The sequence below is a fragment of the Urocitellus parryii genome, chromosome 5 (assembly GCF_045843805.1).
Source record: "Urocitellus parryii isolate mUroPar1 chromosome 5, mUroPar1.hap1, whole genome shotgun sequence".
Classification (NCBI taxonomy): Eukaryota; Metazoa; Chordata; class Mammalia; order Rodentia; family Sciuridae; genus Urocitellus; species Urocitellus parryii.
Genome location: NC_135535.1, coordinates 94119912 through 94134416, shown reverse-complemented (window position 1 = coordinate 94134416; position 14505 = coordinate 94119912). Strand labels below are relative to the sequence as shown.

The window sequence follows — 14505 nt, the reverse complement described above, 5'->3', positions numbered from 1 at the left end:
TTTTTCTAAAAGGGTGCACCTGGAAAGGACACTTACCATGAATGGAGTGTCTGATATATGTTTTATATCTGCTTTGCAAAAATAAACTACTACCCTCTACACTTTTTTTGAAGCAGAACACATTTTCCTATTTTGTACTTTATATTAAAAATATTTAAGTTTCATCTTTCTTCTGGGAGAATACTATATTATTATTTTTAAGTATGAAACTTGAATTTTCTGTCCTTTAGACTTTAAAACTCTTTATAAATGCATCCAAAGGTATTCCTTAATGTACAAATTTTATAATAAATTTGACAATTCTCAAATCTATCTTGTTTTATGATTATACACCTTGGTTTTTTTGAGTCACTAGCTAAACTTAACTACAATGTCCATATTTGATATCTACTTATTTTCCTTCTTTCTTTCTTTTTACTTTTTCTTTCTTTTTTGGTAGTAAGGATTGAACTCAGAAGGGTTCAACCACTGAACCACATCCCCAGCCTAATATCTACTTATTTTCAAGTCAGAATTATGAAGTCTATGCTCACTATTACAAGTTTTCTTTACCACTCTGTTATCTGGAACAAGCCAGATACACATGAAATCCTACTACTTGTTAAAAATCAAAGTTGAGGCTTTCTTAAACTCCATGAATCTAGTTTCTTCATTTGTAAAATGGTTATAAAATCTCTCAAGGATATGAAAAGTAAAAAAGATAAAAAGCCCCCAGCAAAATATCATGCTAAATAAATATCAATTCTTTCCTACATTTGGAAAAAGGGTCACATGTTTAAAAATGTAGCCCCTTACAAAATATAACAACACTTTACACACCTAATCTGATTTCCTAACAAGAACAAGCCTAAAGTCTTTTTGCTTCACAAGTTACACAACAGGTCAGACAACAAACTTTCTGAAAAAGCCCAAGTTCAAAATATTTTAGGCTTTGTAGGTCACATTGTATCTTTATCAATATTCTTCATTTTTGTTTTTATACTTAATAACCTACTAAAAACGTAAACATTATCCTTGGCTCATAGAAAGAAAACAGGCCTCTGGCTGTAGTTTGCTGACCCTCAGCTTTAAGTTCACACATACTCATTATTTCTACCCTGGCTTACCCTATGACTTCATCTTGATCAATGCCCAGCTGAACACTATTGAACTTCTAGTTTGACAAACAGTAATTAAATGCTTGGTCTTATGTAAAGGCCTTGTGAGGTAACTCACTACCTAAGGGGAAAAAGACACTTCACACACTACAAAAGAAGTCCAGCCATGCATTGCCTAAGCAGAGGGGTATGCTCTGACAAATGTGGTACCTGGATTTTGTCACTGTGGGATCACAGAACACACTTACCACTCCTGAGCTGAATGGTATGATTGACAACCTGTTGCTTCCAGGATTCAAACCTAGATAGCATGTTACTGTACTGACCACTATGGGCAACTGTAACAAAATAGTATTTGTGTATTTAAACACAGAAATCATACAATGAAATCTTACATAAAAGATTATTCAAAGGGTACACTTGGAAAGGACACTTAGCACGAAGGCAGCATGCAGGCTGGGAGTGGCTCTGGGTGAGTGAGTGAGTGAGTATGGAATGGACATTACTGCACCTGACTAACTTAGAAACGCTGTATACTCAGGTTACACGACATTTGTTAAAAAAAATACACACACACACACACATATACATACACACACATTTCTTCAATAAATTAATCTTAGCCTACTCTTAAAGCTTTTTATAAAGCTTTTCGACTTGTTAATAATATTTAGCTTTAGCTTAAAACACTAACACATCATAGAGTTGCATAAAAACATTCTTTCATTATAAGCCTTTTTCCACTTTATGATTTTATTGTTTTCGCTTTTTAAACTTTTTGTTAAAAACTGAAGCATAAGTACACACATTAGCCTAGGCCCACACAGGGTCAGAAAGGTCACCATCACTATCTTCCATCTCCACATCCTGTCCCACTGGCAGATCTCCAAGGCAGTAACATGCATGGAGCCACCATCTCCTATGACACAGTGCCTTCTGGAACCACTCCTGAGGGACTTACGAGGCTGTTTTTTATAGCTGGCTTTCACACACACATAAACTCTAAAATGATGATAAAAGGCATAGTGTAGCAGATTCATAAACCAGTTAACATATTTATTATCAAGTACTATGCGTTATACACAATCATAGGCGCTACACTTCCACTCGGCTGGCAGCACAGCAGGTTTGTCTAGACCAGCATCATCATGTCAGAGCGCACCACACCATGGTGTTCTAGACAGGAGGCATTTTGCAGCTCCATTACATTTCATGGGACCACTGTCCTGTTTGCAGAGCCTGACTACACAAATAAAGCCTTTTGAGGGCTTCCTCTAGTGCCACCTCTGATTTTTCTGATTCTACTAATAATCAGCATTTATAGCATAAACAGTTTATGCTTGTGACCCTTATATTTCTCTTGCCATAGTCTTGTATTGAAATTGGTGCTGTCAGTCCCTCTGTGAGAACTAGTTAGGCTTTGGACGCACTGGAGGTCCTACAGCTCCACCTCCACCTGGCTCTATCCTTTCCATGTGAAGGTACTGTTGCAAACTCACCTTCTCCCTCCACCTAATTTCCAACACAATCATTTCTTACTTTTTTTTACAGTTCAGCTCACCATCTTATCCCTATTCTCTATTTTTTTTCCCACTACTCTTTATGTATAAGTGCCAGGAAAGACAGAATCAGTTTCAGCTGTTGTCTGCCTCTGATGGTCTGTGCGTTCTTAGCCTAAGTACCTTTGTTTCTTCATCTATCACAGGAATCAAAACAGCCTGTGATGCCAATGACAGTTATTAAGTGCAAAGGAAATAACACATGTGGTAGTTATTAGTTTATAATCTACAGTGTATTCTAAGGGACCACTGAGATCTAAAGCACAGAAATCAAATTCAATTCATTTCTACCATTTATAAGTTATTGACCTTAAGCAAGTTAATTAACCCTTGGAAGCCTTCATTTTCTTCATCTATAAAATGAAGACAGTATAATAACTATTGCTAGGTTTTTGTGGAGATTACATGACATAATCCATGTCAAGCACTGATCACAGTAAGGCTAGCACATAATAGAGGCTTAAAAATGTTGAACATAATTCTTATTACTTAAGGATAAAATATATTTTTACTACAGGGGGCCACAGCATTGCATGTTTACTTTTGAGTTCCTATTCACTTTTAAGACAATTCATTTAGTCCCACCAGTAAGTTTATGCCTCCCTCCAGCCTTTTCAAACAGTATATTGGTGAAACAAGTTCTCAGGCTTTCTCTGTTGCATGGTCTTCTTTCTTACAGGGACCAGTTAGTGTCTTTCACCATTGTGGGGGGTCGGGGGCGTGGAAAGAAGAATCAGTTCACACTCTGTAGGTTGCCAATTCGCAAAGTTAAGTGCTGTTTTAATGTAAAATCTATATATATAAAAGCATCTATGCAAAGACACTTAATTAAAACCACAGAGCTTATGGAAAAAATAAAGTCAGAGGTAAATGATCAAAAACATTTTTAATAACATATTTAAAAAAAAAAAGAAAAAATAAGAATCTAATGAAGACCATAAGACCATACCACAGTCTTACATTTGTTAAATGGTTATTTTAAAAACAACAACACTGCAATAATATGGCACTTCACCTTGTAAAAGATCTGAAGCTAGTGTGTGGAATTGGCTGTCAAAGGCTGCAGCCTGTGATTGGAAAGTGGTAAAAGAAGGATTACCTGAAATCAGACGGAAAGTTATAACATAAAATGTGTGTGGGTGTGGTTCATGATACATGTGACGTAAGGTATCAGGGTATCTAAGGTGTGTACATTTGCATTCTGAGTGTCTCCATGCAGCTCATTGTTTTAAAGAGATAATGAAGGAAGGTAAAGAAAATATTTCTTAGATGCAATCAAGCATAAGGGATGTGAAATTTTAATTGTGCTCAAATTGTTCCCTAATGTCAACCACTTAGTAACAAATTCCCATTTTTAAAACCAGCATTAAAGCAAAACTATTTATTCTCTTAACATAGAACTGTAGTCAGTATCTACAAAGCCGGTTTGTCTTCCATTTCCTATCAGCCTCAAGTCTTTACCTAGGAAGAGCTGTTCTAATTCTACCAGTATCGAGCCACCACACCACATGATCTAAAGTGTTTATAAACTTCAACTTTGATCATTTCTTCAGCTTTCCCTTCTAGAAACAGCTCTAATTCAGAAATAAGGCCTTATTTCTTTAGACTTGTCCCTCAATGTGCATTTTAATAGAGGAGTAAAATGCCTTCTGGTGAATTCATTGCCATGTCATTCCATTTATTAAGTCCTCAAATATTTGTACTGAGCATCTACTGAATGTAATACAACACAGGAGAAACTAGACCAAACTACTGTAAACTCAGAGTGACTTAGTCAATCATTTAAAACTCAGTCAACATCACAGGAAGAGTTAAAATATCACAGCACATAAAAAGAAACAAAAGATAGAATGTGAAGCACCATAAGAAAATGCAGAAAACAAAACATTATTTTTACAGTTGGGAGAGAGGACCAGGAGAAATTTAATGGTGCTAGTCAGTGAACCTTAGGAGAGAGGTAAATTTTAGTTATAAAGAGAGGCTTTCCAGTTGAAGTATGAGTAAAGAAAAATAGGGAGGAAATGGGAACTACAATATATATAGAACATTCAGAAACTTAGGCTGTAAACTAAGATACAGGATTACAGGTGATAAATTACACACTAGACAATGGTTTTTATATGATGGGAAATGAGAAGTCCACTGACAACTTCTAGCCAGAAGAATGTGGCATGGGTTAAGAATGGGCAAAAGGGAGCTGGCTTTCAGGAGGCTGGGCTTTGAATAAGTAAAGAGAATTCATTCACAGTCTTTGGAATGCCAGCCCAGAGCAGCAGGACAGCTTTCCCCTACCACAATTCCGGGCTTTGTGTCCAAGATTGATATTCATGGCTCTATTTAATGGATACTAACTGTGTCATTTGGTCTGGCAAATTGTATGAAATGGTAAACTAAAGAAAAGTTACCTGCATGATGAGGAAAAGCTTTTTTTTTTTTTTTTTTAAAGAAAAATTGAAGAAAAGAGTAGGAAATTGTTACCAGAGCTTTAAATCTGGTGGTTTGGATTATGTACTTAACAAAGTTAAACAGTACTATTCTGAATTATATCTAAATATCTGACACAATGTATTTTTAATTAAGAAAAGAACAACCTTCTTAAAACCAAAGCCTTCCTGCAGAAGGGCGATATGTGATCCAAGGCAAGCTTAAGAAACACATACCACTTTGCTGGGATCTTACATTACCAAGTACACTACTTCACAAATTGTTTTAACATTTGAGAAAATAATTTAATAATTAAGAATAAAAGTTTCTTCTAATAAAATTCTTAAATCTAGTTAATACAATTCTGTACACAAGTTTCTATATGCAAATGCTACGAATTTTAGCCAAAATAAGAATTATAATTTCTTCAAATAACTGACAAGTCAATTTTTAAGTATTTATGTGTCAAATTAAATAACTGAAAACCTATACATGAACTAAACTCTAAAGGAATTTTAAAATACTCGTTTAATTAAATTTGAAAATCCTATAGGGTAAATAATCAAAAGAGTATATGATAATTTACTTCATTACATCCTCTGCACAAAATCTTTTTTTTTTTTTTTTTTTAGAGAGAGAGAGAATTTTTTTAGTTTTTGGTGGACACAACATCTTTGTATGTAGTGCTGAGGATCGAACCCGGGCTGCACGCATGCCAGCTGAGCGAGCTGCCGCTTGAGCCACATCCCCAGCCCCTCTGCACAAAAATTTTATGATTTCAACTAACAATTATTTAAACCCAAAATTCAATGAGCTGACTATGTACCTTAAAACTCCAGACAGTTCCCTCCATTAAACTTCATACCTACTTTTGTGAATTAATGGCAAATGATGTCCCTGAAAAACAAACTAAAAAGCAGACTTCTCTATACAATTTATTTCAGAATTATTTATATAGAAAGAAGACTAAACACGGATCCTCTCTCTAGTCGTCTCTTCTTATATACAATTTACTTAAGTTAAATTGAAAAAAGTTTTCAAGTCTAGCTGTTGAGAAGCCAAAACCTCTTTTAAACCATTCCAGGTACAGTATATACAAAGGCACCCTTAAAGCGGGGACAGCTGGGTCAAAGAACAAACTATTTTACATACAATTCCCAGAGAATACATGAAGTTTATATTCCACATGATACTGACAGTTGCCTTGGAATTTGACCAGTAAAGCTCACTGAAACTTTATTGGCAAGGTAAGGATAAATTGAACTATAAACATCTTAAGGATGCTCAACTATCTATTCTACTAAAAGCTGCATAACTCATATGGGTAAATTTTGTGTGCATTGATAATGTCCCTTATGGTATAGAAAAATCTTTAAAAATAACAGACACATTACAGGAAAATCAACATATATGAGAATATATTTCAAAAAGGTTCAATAAACCATAAATCATGGCACTCGAACTGAAAAATACACATCTCCCAGCATCAAAACAGTGACTTAACCAGTTATTTACTTTTGTTATCTAGTATGTTCAGACACAATGTTATCAGTTCCTGGTTGGTTTTAAATAGTATCAATCTTAGCCTTGAATGTAGTTACTAGTAACAGAACAATAACAAAAAGGTTGCTTCTGAATATGATTAAATGTAAGAAACCAATAAGAACCTGGAAAATAAGACATCTAGAGACCTCTATATATTAAGAATCATGTTTGTTAACTAAACTCAAATTTGATGTTTAAAACACATAATTATAAACTTGGATTTTGAAACAGATGTTCTTTAAAAGATTCCATTAATTAAACATTTACAAGTTCCATTAATACACATAGATTTTTAAAAAAGAAAACTTTAAATACACATATTCAACTACATTTTAGGTCCCAAGTGAAAATGTTTACCCAGAAATCTGGCAAGGTCAAGTCTGTGGGACTCAAAGCCAATAACAACCTAAGAAGGCTAAACCTGGTTAATAAGCAAATTCTCATAATACAACTAACATTGTATAAACAATTCAAAGCAGTTAATATTTATAGGATAATCACAGTGTTTTGTATATAAGTTCAAAGTAATTTTAAGAAAAATTGATGTCTTGTTCTCTGTGTATTTCCCAACTGTTAACTGTCAACAGATCTCTTTTAGCTCTAAAATGAGGGGGAAATTATTCTCTTAACCACCATGACCCAAAGGAAGAAAGTCCTTTAAATCCCCATCACTGTAAGCAAGAAGACAGGAGGCAGGATTCTGTAAAGCCTGGGGTAACACCAATTTCACCAAGTTCAAAATCCACTTAGAATATCAAAAGGGAATTTAAAAAATTGTCAAAGGGCTTACTTGGACTAAAAATATTACTGCAAGTTTCAAGGTCCTCAAACACCTTCTCTAATAATTACGCCTTTGAGAGCCCTCCTTAGCAAAGAAAATATTCACAAGCTCAAACTTACCTACCCACACAATTCAGGCAAAACTCCTCCAAGCAATCCTCAAGGTAATACTGAGAGGGCATTCCTCTCAGCTCACTTATGTGCCAAGTGACCTTTGGCACATCCACAGAAAGGGTGGAACTTCAAGCTTAAGTTTCGGTATTGTACCAGACTGAACAAAGTTTCTCCTTTGGCTTCTCTAGGGCGTTAACTAAGACTTCCTCTTCTTGTTAAGTGAGTAAACACAGTTACTATTAAGAGCTTCCAATTCTTGCCTAAGGTGGTAAAAAAGAAGTTGGGGGGGGGGGTTAACATGGTCAAAAACAATGGCTAACATTGATTGAGAACTTACTATGTGCTCTAAATTAACACTATAAGGATAGTTACTATAACTCATTACTTACATGCTGAAGAGGCAGAATCTGAGGAATAGAGTGTTAATAAATAACTTCAGGGAATTGTGGGCACAGCAATATGTTTCAAAGAACTAATGGAGAAGTCATCACTACAAATGCCTTGAAAAGACAAAAAATGAGTGGAATGAAATCAAATATATAGCTTTACTCGCAATAAAGAAAATTCCCTGATGCCAAACCAAAGCTAGATCCAGAGGCCAAAGTGGCAAGCGCAAATACAAATACAGCCAGCGGAGGCCCTGAAGAATGCTCACTGGAGTCTCCTGAGTGCTTCAGTCTAGATTCAAATTGATAGCATGTCCCCATAAGCAGACAAGAGCAGAGGAAAAGCATTTGCTCAAGAGAGCAGAACTGTGGTAGATTTCAGCTCCACTATTCCTCAAAACAGAATAAAATCTGCACAGTTATATATAGCAGTCCTGATGTCCACATGTGGACAGAAGAAGTCTTGGGTACATAAGGTATAAAGTTGTAGGAAGGCCCTTCCATAAAACCAGAGCCATTTTCAAAGTGCTTCCACTGCAGTTAAAAAAGTGGTGGGGGCACAGATGAAATTCATCCATTACCTTAGTAATATTTTAAGGGAGCTTGTCTCTGAGAATATGGGGGAGAAGGTAGGGAAAATATTGCAATAAAAACTTAGAATCCTACCAGGCATGATGCCTCAACCTGTAATCCCAACAATTTAGGAGGCTGAGGCAGGAAGATCACAAGTTCAAGTTGTGCCTGAGCAACTTAGTGAGACTCTATCAAAAAAGGAAAAGAAGGAAGAAAGGAAGAAGGAAAGGGAAGGAAGAAGGGAAGGGAAGGGAAGGGAAGGGAAAGAGGAAGGAAGGAAGGAAGGAAGGAAGGAAGGAAGGAAGGAAGGAAGGAAGGAAGGAAGGAAGGAAGGAAGGAAGGAAGGAAGAAAGGAACTTAAAGTTTGAATCTTATTTCTGTGAGACTATCCAAGCTAAGAAATTTGATCATGGGCCACTGATACCCCTAGAGTATCTAGAAGAAGCAAACATAAAACCACTTTAAAGTAATACTCCATAAACAAGGTAACATCAGCAGACAGAAAAAACAAACCAAACAAAATATAGCCACTAAAAGTGAATTTATAATTAAATTGCAAAATATGTGAGAAAATTATTCACTGATCATTAACATAAATACTAAACAGAAAATTTAGAACTCCTTTGAGTTTTCAATATGAAGACTCAAAAAGAGTATATTTAAATTAATAAAGTGTAAATAAAGAAAAAATAGAATAGAAAACCAAAAGATTAGGTAGGTTTGACCAAAACCAATTCAAATATATGTATATATATATAAATATATGCAAATATATTGTACACAGAGCACCCAGGTTTTCCACCAGATTTCTTATAACTTGAAAAAGGAATAGCAGCAACTGTGGATAGAATGTTTAAGATTTACTTCAAAAAGTCAACACCGATATTCAACAGTCTAGCAGGACCAATTTCTCTCCAACTTTCGTTTTCTGCCATCTCTTAAGCTCCTGACCACTCTGCTCTGCATTTCCTTATTCCTGGAATTTCTGACCCATCCCCATGCTGTTCTTTATCATCTCCAGCAGCCAGGTGAAGTAAAAACTAATGTGCACCCAGATGTCCCTTCAGAACTGATGGGTTATTCCCCAATTGCTCTTGTGCTCCTCACCCAACATCATACCTTCCTCCCAGGATGGTTTTTCAGACATCCAAAGACTGGTTGGCATGTAGAATATAAAGAGTTGGTTCCCTCTCCCCAACTGAGGAGGACAGTGAGAAGCCATTCCAGCTTTGGAGTTCCCCATGGGTCAGATCTTCCTCGAGACTGCATTAGCAGCCCAAATTATCACTCTACCCAATACCAGTTCTTTCCTTCCTTTCCACAGAGATTGATGCCAAGAGTACTTTTTAGTGTACTTGCCACTTGCCACTATTAGTATATCCACAATGGATACATCAATAATATCCATTTCAAAGTCTGCTTCCTAGGGAACCCAAACTGGGCAGAACGGCATCAGGAAAAAACGGCAGAGTTCAGATACTCAAGAGAATGAGAATAAAGGAATACTGATTTCTTGAAACCAATAGGGAGAACAGTAGAAAGCACAAACAATCTCTTCAGTGTGAAGATCAATATTAAATGTAGCATAAAGGAGAGACTTTAAAATTAATAATATAATCAAAAGTAACAATACAATCATAAAATTCCAAGCTAACATTTCAAGGTATTCCTGTAGTTGAGATCTAAAAGAGATCTGAGAGGGTGTTCCAATTCTAACCCCTGTCATTCTTAAGATAATTTCTCATAAACCCACAAGTTCCCAGCCGCCCTCCCCCCCTCCCGGCTCCTCCCCAAGAAAAACAACATTATCACTCGGAAAGAGTTTTCCAGTAATAAGTTAATAGTGCTAATAAAGTAACAATATTTTGATATACTTTTTGCTTCTGAATCATTGGTAAAGGTGCTAATAAAGTTTTAAGAAAGGCTAATCCAATATAGGACGGTGTATGACAAATCATTGTCCAGAATAAAACAAAAAAAAATGAAATCATCTATATCCATGCATATGTGCACTTAGGATGCTATGACCTAAGGGAATAAGCCATTACCCATGGACCTAAACAAGGATGCAGATCCTTGGGTAATGGCTTATTCCCTTAGCATAAGGCAGTTTACCAGAAGGGATCAGATAAAATATCATATATTGAAATATGACAAAATTGGTTACTATGCATTTTTCCATAGCTTTTTCAGGATGCTGGAAATTGCATATATACCTCTTTACTGGTAACCTTGTCCAACATCCCATACCTTGTAACCACACATAGAGGCAGACAAGATAGGCAATTGCAATAACCTGTGAACTAAGATCATCACATCTTGAAATGATAAAAGGTCACTTACATACAGTGTTAGAAGAGTCAAGCAAAATGGATCAACAATGTCACAACCCCTTTCATCTTGGAAGTACAGTTCCTGTACAGGTTAGCTCCAGCTCATCATCTGTCCTTCATTCCTTCCTCTCCTAAGACAATATGCTTTGTCTTCCCAAAATCAACACTTCTTCTAACTTTCTTGAAGAGAGTAAGAAACTAATGTATTAATAATGAGATAATCTAAAAGAGATTTTTGCTAGGTAAAAGTCTAAAATACATCCTCAAATTTTAATTATAAACAAGCTATCTAAATGCTTATGGGTAGAATGACCATTTAAATGCTTTAACAATATATCTGAAGAAGGTATAGGAAATGTAATTTACATTTGGAGAGAATCATATCTAACTACTAACATACCACAAGTAAAAGGACAAACATTCATGAGCTCTGTAATGTTTTGAACAACCAATAAAAAAAATAAACAAATAAAACTGATTTTGAAAAAAAAAGGACAAACATGCATAGTATGTAAGTGAGAGGAAAAAAGACTAAATGGCTCACTATGGGTTTGGAGTTATTGTTTGGTCATAAAACCTAAATTAAAGGTAGAAAACAGAAAAGTATATATAAATAAACACTTGGTTAGGTAACTAAATACAAACAGCAGCACCAATATAATTCCTTCTTCCCATCAGTTATTTAGAAGAATGAAATCATGATTAAATCTTCAAGTATACAGATGGCATGAGTCTTTTTTAAGTTAGTGAAATACTGATTTGAAAAGGACGAACTACAAAATCATGTAACAGAGTAAGTGAACAAAATGACAGTTTTACCTTAAACTTGCTAAATTTAGAAATAAACTAAAGGCAACACCATATAAAAATTATCTGATTAAGGATTTAAATATCTTTAATCTGAAAATCACTGTACAGTTCCAATAAATCAAGATCTTATTTGGCAATGTCAATTAAAAATTTCAACAAATTTTTTGGGGGGGAAAAAACTGAAAACCAAAGGGGGAAAAGTGATTTCTCATGCCCATTCATCCCTATAACCAAAGACAAGGTATAAAACATAAAGCCCTCAGCACTAGAAAAACCACAGGTTTAGGTTTATGTACCATATATGCCACTTAGGAGCTCTGTAACATTCATAAGTAAGGTAACCTCTTACCTTTCACTTGCTCACCTATAAAATGAGACCAGTTTGTAAGGCCTCATTCAGATCTAATTTGCTAGAACATTTTCCTAATACAAATTTAAAAGGAGAAATATTTGCTAAATTAGATTTTGGCTAAAACACAGTAAGTAGCAGTTTTAGTCTTTTCAACCTACAATGATAAATTTCAGAAAACTGAAATAACCCAATATTCAGAAAACCTAGAGATGAATGAGATACTATGAGGATATCTGTAAATTCTCTTGACAAATGATCAAATAACACTTTTTTGCAGAATCTCCCATTTCTGCTTTTTAAAAATCCCATTTAAATAGCCTGTACTGAAACACAATATATACAAAGAATTTCTGAGAGGAAGGTAGTGCCAATATTTCCCATCATTAAAATGTACTTAAAATTTCCTCATTTCACCTGGTCCACATGGTAGAGAATGCATATCAAAAGAACTTACAGAATGTTCCTTAACAGGTAGCATTTTGAAACTTTTAATGTCATCCTCTAAATCTGTCCTTTCCACAAAAAGTTAAGCTCTAAATATAAATACAAATAATAAGAACAACAATAATAATGATGATGATAGAACTATTTCAGCTTATTAAAATCATGAGCGCACTGGAGTTCTCAAGTGCCATTTGGCAAGCAAATGGCATTTCATACAGAAGTACCAATTCTTCCTAGAGTATTTTTACCTCAACTCTGTAATACAGTCAGGAAGTTATCACATTGGCTAGATAATGAGGCTTACCCTCTCCTATCCATAATCATGAGCTATAGTACTGTACAGGAAGTGAGAGAAGAATATAGGGAGAGGCCAACCAGCAAATAGAAAAAGAGAACTGTACCTGCTGATAAGATATCATCTAAGCAAAAAATCAGGTGAAGTGCCCAACTTTGATTCTGAATCTCAAAACACTGTAAGGTATCACAAGCAAGCAACCTTGGAAAAATTAAATCAGGAAGCATTACAATAAACAGAATGAAATGCCAGCTTTCTGAAGAGCCGTTTAGAAAAAGCTGTATAAATCTTTGCTAGCATGATATAGCCTATGTCATCCTTTGAAAATAAAACCTGCAATTAAATTTGCACATCAAATGATCCCTGAAGCTTGTATGCTACCAATAAATAGGGACAACAGAGGGGGCTTAAATCAGACAAGCCCTGTCAGTGGCACACAGAACAGGAGTTACATAAAAGAAAACACCACAGCATCACTTCAAACACGTCCTGAGGCTGATTGCCATTGAGGTGCTGATACTAAACTGCCAGGAGACACACCATTTTAAAAGTGCTTTAACTTCTGTTAATATCACTGGACCATAGTCTACCAAGGCAGAAAAATTCAATTATTGCCTTTGGCTGAAAATTTTTACCATAGTGAAGGTTTATCCTGGTTGGGTAAAATACTAAAGGTTACTTTCAAGTTTATCTTCAGTTGATAAAATGTTGATTCTCCAACCCAATTCCCAATCTGGGTTTAGTTTGCAGATTTGAGATTTATAATGCTAATTCAGACTGCAGTACCTAATTCCCTCCTATTCCTGACATGGAGCTACAGAAAACAAACATATCAAAAGGCCGCATGTTATTGTCAAAGAAGCCATGGATTTGAAATCTAAACCTTACTATTTCCCATGGCTAACAATTTTAGTGTTACATGACTTTAAATAGATGATAAAAATAGGCAAAAAGCAGGTGTAAGAACTTGGACTCAGACACAAAACAGATCAAATCCCAACTCTGTCATTTATAGCTATATGACTTTGGCCACATTATCTCACTAACTCTGGGTCTGTGAAATGGAAATAGTGTCTTTTTCACAGAGACTGATTGGAATAATGCACCTAAAGGGCACAGCCGTGCCTGAGTAACTGTACAAAACAAGCAGCAGATTTTAAAACATAACAACTCCTCAGAGTTTCCTCCTCTGAATAATTCAAATATTTTCTCCTTGCTAGGAGATGCGTAGGTTCAAATGAGGTAACATAAATTATAATGCTTCATTACTCCAGGGTGACAGAGAGCATATTGGTCATACTATGACATAACCAGATCATATTGTAAAAGTTGTACATTGGCAGTCACATTCTGGAAATTGTGACCAACAGTCATATTCATAATGCTCCTAAAATTGGCCACTCCTTAAAGCAAATCTGATCATATCATTTACTTAGTTAGAGCCTTTCCATCCTGTCTGAATGCAGAAAGAGAAAGAAAGAAAGAAAGAAAATAGATAGATTGGAATCAGATGCCTGTAACACTTCCCAAATTTGTGTCTTTCCATTGCCCCCTCACTTACTTTGCCCAGCCTAGGCCTCCTTGGGCAAGATGCTCTCTTTGCCTAGAAGTAAATCTATCCATCTCTTAGTACTTCTCATCCTCTAAGCTTCAGCTTATCACTTGCTCAGAGAAGGATGCACACTTATCCATCCCCCTACCTAACCCACCCCACTGCATTATTCTCTATAGGAAGATACTCTCATTTTCTTCCTATTACTTAATGCAATTGGTGATTCTGTACATTACTTGGT

At 35.5% G+C, this 14505-nt stretch overlaps 1 protein-coding gene across 4 annotated transcripts in view; it reads right to left on the bottom strand.

The window, feature by feature from the left end:
* Positions 1 to 14505, bottom strand: part of Eps8 (EGFR pathway substrate 8, signaling adaptor) — a 166818-nt gene that overhangs the window by 86638 nt on the left and 65675 nt on the right. Inside the window, exon 1 of one of the 4 annotated variants that reach the window (XM_026391943.2) lies at positions 7530 to 7598. The exons of 2 other annotated variants lie outside the window; for them this stretch is intronic. The gene's annotated coding sequence lies outside the window, so the exon portion shown is untranslated. Of the gene's footprint in view, positions 1 to 7525; positions 7599 to 14505 lie in introns of those variants that run through there. One more of the 4 variants, XM_026391942.2, reaches the window with a different exon arrangement.